This window comes from Camelus ferus, chromosome 27 (genome assembly GCF_009834535.1).
Source record: "Camelus ferus isolate YT-003-E chromosome 27, BCGSAC_Cfer_1.0, whole genome shotgun sequence".
Taxonomy (NCBI): domain Eukaryota; kingdom Metazoa; phylum Chordata; class Mammalia; order Artiodactyla; family Camelidae; genus Camelus; species Camelus ferus.
Window position 1 is genome coordinate 2,843,198 of NC_045722.1, and position 8,779 is coordinate 2,851,976.

Below are 8,779 nucleotides of genomic sequence, written 5' to 3' on the forward strand. Positions count from 1 at the left end.
CAGTAATGGTTCTTGTCTGACTAGTCCTCCTAGCAGCGTTGATTTCTCCTTTTCCACAGCTCCTCCTTTAATTGGTGTGACACCTAGTTCTCTGCCCACTCTTGTTTATTTGCCAGTTTCTTCTCTACTTGCTGTAGATTCTCAGGTTTTTGTCCCCAAATCTCTTTCCTCATTCTGTACACACTTCCCATCCCTTCCCGAGACCAGCACTAGGTTTGGGCATAGCAGACCTGCATTTCTCTTCTGAACTCTCCCAGACTTCTACCTGAATATCCATTTTCCAGCCTACTGGAAATCTCCCCTTGAATGTCTCACAGGCAGCTCAAACCCAGCAAATCCCAGCATTCATCTCATTAACTTCTCTCATCAAACCTGCTCCATCCATATTTCCTACCTTAAGAAGTGGCATCACTGCCCCACCCAGTTTTAGCCAATAATCTAGGAGTCATCCTTGACTTGTCTCTCTCTCACACTCCTCACATCTCTCAGTCTCCTAGTCGTGTTGATTCTACATCTTAAATATCCTTTAAATCCACGTACGTCTCTGTTGCCAGTGCCACCCCTCTCGTCCAAACAACCATCACTTTTTACCCAGACTGCCGCAGTAGCTTGTGAAGTAGTCTCCAGTGTTCACACACACTCTCCATCCCCCAGTCCGTTTCGTATCCTGCCAGTATCTTTAATAAAGCTCTGCTCAGTCCGGCCCCTTCCCACTTCTCCTGCCTCTTTGCGAGGTGGAGCCCTCTTGCCACGGTTGGCTGTGCCCCGACTCTGCAGGCCTTCTTGCGGCTCCTATGGCACAATGCATCCTCTTCTCCCCTTACGGCCTTCCCACTGGCTGTGCTCTCCCCTTCTAACTCTCCCACACTTTTCATCAGGGAAACCTTCCCTGATGCACCAGACGAGTTTGCTTTCCTTGTTAAACAGTTCCCTAGAATCGTGAGCCTTTTCAGCATGCCCAAATCACACATAACTTGGCGGTGTATCTTTCTTGCCGCTAGACTGTAAAAGCCCTGGAGGCCAAGGACCAAGTTTGATCACCATCAAATCCCTGCTGCTTAACATAGTGCCTGGCACAATGTAGTGCCTGGCACGTAGACACTGGTTGTTATTTGCTGAATGAATAAATACAAATGTAGAAGCAATTTATCAAAAAACAGCCCATCATCCTTCCACGGCATCGCAGCCGAGATCAAAATGCCCTGTTAATCAGCGTAACACTTCACGCTTGCCTAAGAGCAAGCTGTTGTGGGGAGAGGGTTTGACAAGCAACCTGACAGAAAACAAGGAACTCTCTAAACATGTAACTAACCATGGACGTCTCTTCAACTTCCTTGCTGATTTCTTAGAGATTTTCACATTTTACATAGTTATAATCCATGGGTAAGCACTATTTTAATTCTGCTTTTTACAGATTTCCTCCCTTAATCATTGCCTGCTTGTTATGTTTAAAGGTAACCTGGGGTTACATCGAGTCGGTAGCTCATGATACTCGTAGCCACTTCCGCACTGTGAGGCTTTTTGGATGGTTCCGATGTTGCGATGAGTGCTGTAAGCACCCTTCATAATGACTTTTTCATTTCAGATTATCTCCCTGAGGAATACAAGAGCGGCCTGAGATATCAAAGAGTATGAACAATTCATATCTCTTCACATGGATATCCAGAGAGTTCTCAAAAGAGAATCGATGGACAGTACCATTCAAAACGTGTAGTGTAAACCTGTATCTGATTCCGTGTAGCCCCGCCAACGTTGAGTTTTGTGCTTGTTTAAATTTACTTCCTGACGTTTAGTAGAGAATAACTAACTTTTATCGAGCTCTTCCTGTGTGCCAAGGACGTCTAAGGATTGCTGTCAGCGTTCCCGTGTGATGAGCAGCACGGAGCGCTCGGTGGACACTGCTATTACTCGCCTTTTAGAGGTGAGAAGACGGAGGCTAAGAGGTGCCTGAGTAGGTTGGTGCGGTTTAAATGCAGATGAACTGGTTCCGGAACCTGTGGTCTTACCCACCAGGGTCCCCTGCCCTGTGGTGGTTTGTTAGTCGTAGTGTTTTTTTCTGATTTATTTGCCTGAAAGGAAAAACTATTAAAAACAAAAACTAAGCGTAGCCCTTCTGATTTCAGGAGTGTAGCACAGCGTATCGCCAGAGAGCTGCTTGTTCTGTTGAGGTGAGTGTCTAGATGGGCTTTTTGACTGAGAGAGGCCGACTGCCTGGATTTAGCCTAAGTGGGCCAGGAGGATACAAGGAGAGATCAGTTACTCCAAATAATAAGATGAAAGAAACCTGAATTTTCATTGGTTGCCCTAGAAAAAGAGAATGAGGCCTGGAAAAAAAGAAGCGGAGGGAGGGAGGCGAAAGGAGCTGAGTTGGGATGCAGGCCAGAAACATGGCAGGAGGTGGGGTCTCCTGGGGGGCGGGGCCGGTGAGAAGGTTGCTGAGATAGCAGAGAATGACTTTTAAATTGCCATAAGCAGTCAAGGGTGCGCTGAATTCCATGTTGTCGTCTGCTGTGTGCCTTGGCCTTCCATTAACTCGAAACCTTTCATGCAGTTTGGATACGTCCAGTTATCTCAGTGGCAGATTATTGGGGGGAGTGAAGGACAGGGAGCGGCACGTCGCAGGCAGGAGGGCAACAGCCCCGGGAACGGGAGACGGTAGGAAGCCGGCTGCGTCCCAGTCTGACCTAGGAGACGCAGAAGCAGCCTTGGAGACCCCTGGGGAAACTGAGGTCTCAGAGCTTCCCACCGAGGTTGGAAATGGAGCTAAGGCCACTTTTGTATTGAAAGAATGAACCCTAAACATTAAGTTGTTTGGAGTTGTCCAGGTTGGAAACTTCGGGCTTACATTCAAGTGAGAAAACGTTTTTGTAGATCACAGTAAGAGAAATTTGATTTATTGGCAGCATTTGTCAATCCCCTCCTTGCTGTCTGGTAATGAGCTTCCAGACCACAGACTCCTCTGGGTTTCCTCCTGCGCTGTCAGGCGCTCGTCGGTTTCCTTTGCCAGTTCCTCCTTCTCTTCCTTCTCTCTTAATGACAGTGTGCCGCAGGGCCCAGTCCTCCATCCTCTCCTTAAATGGACAGCCCGTTGCTGATCTCGTCCAGTCTTGTACTTTTAAACACCATCCTACATGTCGATGGTTCCTAAGTCTGTGTCCCCCAGACTCTTCTCCGGAGCTCCAGACCCATGTCCCTGTGGCCCACCTGACACCCCCACTTGGGTGTCTAAAACTCATCTCAAACTGAACACACCCAGCAGTACATCCTGAACTTCCTTCCAAAAGCTGCCCTCGTGGCTTTCTCCATCTCAGTTAAGCCAAAAACACGAGTGATCCTTTTTGACTCTTCCTTTTTACTCCATCTCTAACTAGACAGGAAATTCTGTTGTTCTTACCTTCAGATTATATCCAGAATCTGCCCATTTCCACCATCTCTTCTACCACCCAACTAAGAGCCACTGTCACCTCTCACCAAGATCATTCCAAAAGTCTCCTCACTGACCTCCCTGCTTCCCCTCCCTCATAGCCAAGGATGATCCTTTCAAAGCCTATATATTAATACAACATTGCAAATAAAAAAATTAAAATTTGTCTAAAAGCCTGTATAACAAAAGCTTATTATTTACTCCTTTGTTTCTCATTTCATTCAGAGTCAAAGCCAGAGTTCTTACAGTGATCTTATCTGATCTTCACTGATTCCTGCTTCATACAGAGATAGATCTTGGTAAATCATAGCTCTTCATTGAAAAGCCAGGCTCTATCCACTCACTCTACCAATTTCCAAAAACAAAATTTTAGGAAGGTGAATGCAGAACTACAGATCAGCATCTTCCCTGCCTGCAGATAGATGGAGCATTCCTTACTCAAAGTGGCTGCTGAGCAAGATGTGACTTGGGGTGGGGGGAGGGAGAGAAAGCCTGCTCTCAGCCACTTTCCTGCTAATGAGTTTAGAGCACATAACCTGTAGCTTTGCAGTATCCTCTGGAGGTTTCTGGTGTGCAGAATAAGCTACTTCTGAAGCCTCTTTTCTGTAGGCCATTAAGTCTCTTGGCATTGACGACGACTCTCCCGTGGCAAGGAAACCATTTGCACTTTCGTCAGCTATTCTAAACGTCAATAGATTGACGCAGTTGGTTATGAGAATACCTGCCAACATTCTGAGGCCCAAGCCCTTACCTCCTGCCATCTAGACCAGTGCTTCTCAGTCAGGGGCAGCTGTTCCCCCAGGGGACGTTTGGCAATGTCTGGAGACGATTTGGGTTGTCAGAACCAGGGGTGGGAGGTGCTAGTGGCATCAGGTGGACAGAAGCCAAGAGTCTGGCCGAGCACCCTGCAACGCACAGGCCGATCCCCCCAGCAAAGGAGCGGCCCAGAGCGGCCGCGGCGCTGAGGCGGGGAGCCATGGTCCAGACCGTCCCGCCAGACTCCTAACCTGCCTCGTGCTCCGCTGCCAAACCAGCATTCTGAACCTGCGCATTTATCCATCACTCCTAGGCTCCGGTAGCCCCAGAGCTCGTCACTGCCTGAAGACCAAGTCTCTCCTCCTCATCCTGGCATTTATCCTGAGAGACTTTGCACACTTACGTATTCCTTCCCCAGCAGGAGCTCTGCTTCTCCCAAGTTTTCCTCTGCGCCATCCTCCGCACCGCCATCCTTTTACTGATACTACCCCCCAAACACTCATCCTGTGAGATCCTCCCCACCTCTCTCCTCTGACCCAGAGCTTACTCATCCTTTGAAACCCACACATGCGGCACACCCCTCTGCCACCGAGTCAGACTGTACCGCGCCCTTTTGTGCTTATAGGGGTTCATGTGTCCTACGTTGTTTTACAGCTATTTCCTCGATTTTGTCTCCTCAATAACCCTTTGAAGGGGTCCATACTGTATTTCTGGCCTATTGGTCTCAGTTTCCACAGCATAAGGTTTGAAAACTGTTTCAATGAGAGTTACTTGTAGTAAGAGTCATTTAAATGAGCATGAGAAGCACTTTGTATGGGGCTCGATACCCAGTTTGATGATCAGAAAATTATAGAATCATAATGTCTGTAGAAGCAGCATTCAGGCACCCACAGAAGGTGCTTAATAGATCTTTTAAATGTAGTTACTGGAGAGAGCATGCATTCAGATGAGCCTGGTGTTTGGAGCTAACAGCAAAGAGCAACTTCCATCAGAAATCCTACACGGATTAAAACACCTTCATGCTAGAGTGACTCCAGGAGCAGTGGGTGTCACATTTTCCCAAAGTGGAGCCTAAGCCAGCCTTTCTGCATTTAACAAGTTAATGAACAGCTTGTGAGTAACGCTTTGCCCACTCTGGCCCAATTTGGAAGGCTGCCAATAGGATAAGATGTCAACGTGCCACTCTCCGCTCTGCTGGGGTGCCAGCTGCGTCCTGCCTAAGTGCCTCTGCCCTCAGCCTCTGGCGAGTCTGCTGTCCTCAGCGAAGCCGGCACCAGAGCGAAGCCTGACCTCCCCCCCACACCCCCGGGGCGGAAGAGAGCTTGCTCAGAGCCTGAGAGTGAAGTGAGTGGGACATGGTATTCCGAGCAGCTCAGGTTTGGCTTTGGGCCAGGCACTGAGTGGCAAACAAGAAGGAACACATTCCGGGAAGCCAAGGAGCCCTGCCAACTCGAAGGCTGCCCGGCCAGCAGGGCCTGCCGGGCGCCAGGTGCTCCTTGGCCCCGCGGAGGTCAGGCGCGCAGAGGATGAACTCGGGTTTCTCTGGATTATCATTTCAGAGGCTTAAACGCCTCCCTCCCCCTCACCTTCAGTGGGCAAGCATGTGTACGCGTTACGTTTGAATCCTCTCTGCTCTGGGGCCCAGCCCCGTATCTCTGACCGAAGTTGGAGGAGGAGGAATGAAAGCGCGCTCTGCCGAGCCGGGTTTCCGCGGTTCGCGCCCTGGGGAAGGGCCGGCGAGGGCGGAGCGGGAGGGAGGCCGGGGGTCGGCGCCCTGCTGGCAGCGGAGCCCGCCACACACACACACACACACACGCACGCACGCACTTGCGCCGCACACCCGCCACTCCTGCCTTCCGAGCGGCCTGACCTCAGAAGAGGTGCAGAGCCCTCGGGCATGCCCTCGTCTCGGAATCCCCTCGGGCCTTTCCCGGAGCTGAGAAGGAACAGGGAAGAGGGAAGAGGACTCGGAGGAACGGCCTCAGGAGCCTGCCCAGCTCGCCCGCTGCGCTGGACAGGCAGAGCTCGGGCCTGCGGACCGCAGGGCCTCCTCTGGGGAGGAAGGGTCCGTCCCTCCGGCCGTGGCTCCAGTTCCTGCTGGGCTTTGCTGCCACCTCGCGGCCCCTCAGACGCTGAGCCAGGGGCTGACGCGAGAGCCCCTCTCTGAGACGCCGACCCAGCGCCAGGAGAGAGGGGCAGCCCCGGGTCACGGCCCCACCCAGCTCGATGGGGGTCCTAGTGCCAAGGCCACCAAGTAGGAGGGCCGGGCTGGCTGGCTGGGCACTCAGGAGTGCGGGTGGGGGCGGTTCTGACTCCCGGCGTGTCTCCTGCGGGATGCCGTTTCCTGGAGCCCCCTCACTCCTGAATGCCCTTTTCACTGGAACTCCTGTCCCTCCCACGACCCCTCCTCATCTGCCTAAAGCCCACGTTGCAAAGCTGAGGCTCCCATATTTGTATGTGTGTATATATATAATATGTATAACGTATGTGTGTGTGTATGTATAGTGCTCCATTTCTCCAAATTTAAGGCGGTTCTTTCTCCCGTATAAGTTAGCTCATTTCAACTTAAAAAATGTAAGCTGATACACCCTTTCTATGATTTGCTGCCATGAACCACTCCCCAGGAACAGTGAAAAGAGGGCACGTGATCACGTGTGGATAACCGGCTGTACTTTTCTGCGTGTTCCAGCCACACGTTTCTTCCCTGGCACAAGAAAGCACTTGGTTTCAGCAACCACTGATTCGACCCCCTCCAAGCTTTCAGGTCTGAGCTTCACTACCCAGGGAGCGTGTAAAACCCAGACTCCCTTCTCCTGCCTACCTCTCCAACCTCTTTTAATTGTGGTAAAAATACACATAAAATGTATCATCTCAATCATTGTTCAGTGTATAGCTCCATAGTGTGAAGTACATTCACATTGTCATCAATCATCACCACCTCCAGAACTCTGTTTATCTTGCAAAACTGAAATTATACACATTAAACAATAACTCTCGTTTCCCTTCCCCCGGCCCCTGGCAAGCACCATTCTGCTTTGTTTCTATGAATTTGACCACCCCAGGTACCTCATGTAAGTAGAATCTTACAGGATTTTCTTTTTACGACTGGATTATTTCATTTAGCATAATGTCCTCAAAGTTCATCCACGTTGTCACGTGTGGCAGGACTTCCTTCCTTTTGAAGGTTAACAGCATCCTGTTGCATGTGTACCCCACACTTTGTTTACGCATTCATCTGTCGAGTGTCATAGATATGTGGGTCGCCCCCACCTTGTGAATGGCGCTGTGAGTGTGGGTATGCAGACAGCTCTTCAAGCCCCTGCTTTCATTTCTTTCGGGAACATAACCAGAAGTGGAATTACTAGGTCTTATGGATCCTGTGGTAATTCTGTTTAATTTTTTTGAAGAACTGCCATATTATCTTCCACAGTGGCTGCACCATTTCACATGCCTACCTGTAGTGCGTGAGGGTTCCAGTTCCTCCGCATCCTCACCAGCACTTTGTGTCTTCCGTTTCCTTCGATAGTAGCCATGGTAATGGGTGCGAAGTGGTATCTGATTGTGGTTTTGGTTTTCACAGCCCGAATGACTAGTGATGTTGAGCATCTTTTCAGGTGTTCATTGGCCATTTGCACATCTTCTTTGGAGAAGTGTCTGTTCAAGTCCTTTACCGATTTGGGGGGTATAGCTCAGGGGTGGAGCGTTTGACTGCACGTCCTTTACCGATTTTTAAACAGGTGGCTCTGTTGTTGAGCTGGCCGCTCCAGCCTGTCCGCACGCCAGCCTCCCGCCGACCAGTGTTCCAGGTGGTCTCTCTTCCCCACAGACGCGTGCTCTTTCCTACCTTTTGCAGTTGCTGATCCTTTGACAGGAATGTTCTTTTCCCAGCTCCTCTCATGATTGGTTCCTTATCCTTTAAGCATCCTCTTAAAAATCATTTCAGAGAGCCTTTTCTGACCACCCATCTAAAGCCATCTCCCTAGTTACCGTCTCCCAGGAACTTGACCACAGTCTGTAATTACTTGTTTGTTCACGTGTTTACATTTTCATGGGACGTAAGCACGATGGGGGACGCACCGGCATCACCTGACATGTCCGCTGCTCCATCCTCAGTGCCTCGCTTAGGACCTGGCTCAGAGTGTGGCTCAACATTCCCTGGAGGAACAAATCACTACTAGAGCGGGCATCCCAGGGAGAAAGGAAGGTGATGTGGCCCAAACTGGAATTTACTCTCCATAATCAAGGCTTGATGTCATAGAAAAGGACACAGGAGTTTTCTGGCTCTGAGTTCCAGACTTCCATTCCTGAGTCAGCAGCACAGGACTGTCTGAACCAGGGACAGTGCTTTGGAGCTGCCCGGGAGAAGCGAGCAAGTGTTCTCAGTGTCCACCCCCAGCGGCAGGAGGCCCTGTGGTTTGCTGTGGCCATCCATCCTCACCGTGCCTGAAGTATGAGTCAGCTCAGCTGAAGTCCTGAGGTTTGCAAAGTTCTTGGGGTTCTGGGAATGACCTGAGCTCTGCTGGTCTCCTTGGTGCCAAATATGTCAGTAAGAATACCTTTAGTGAGTAGTCGGAAGGTAAAAATGAACTCTCCACTCCA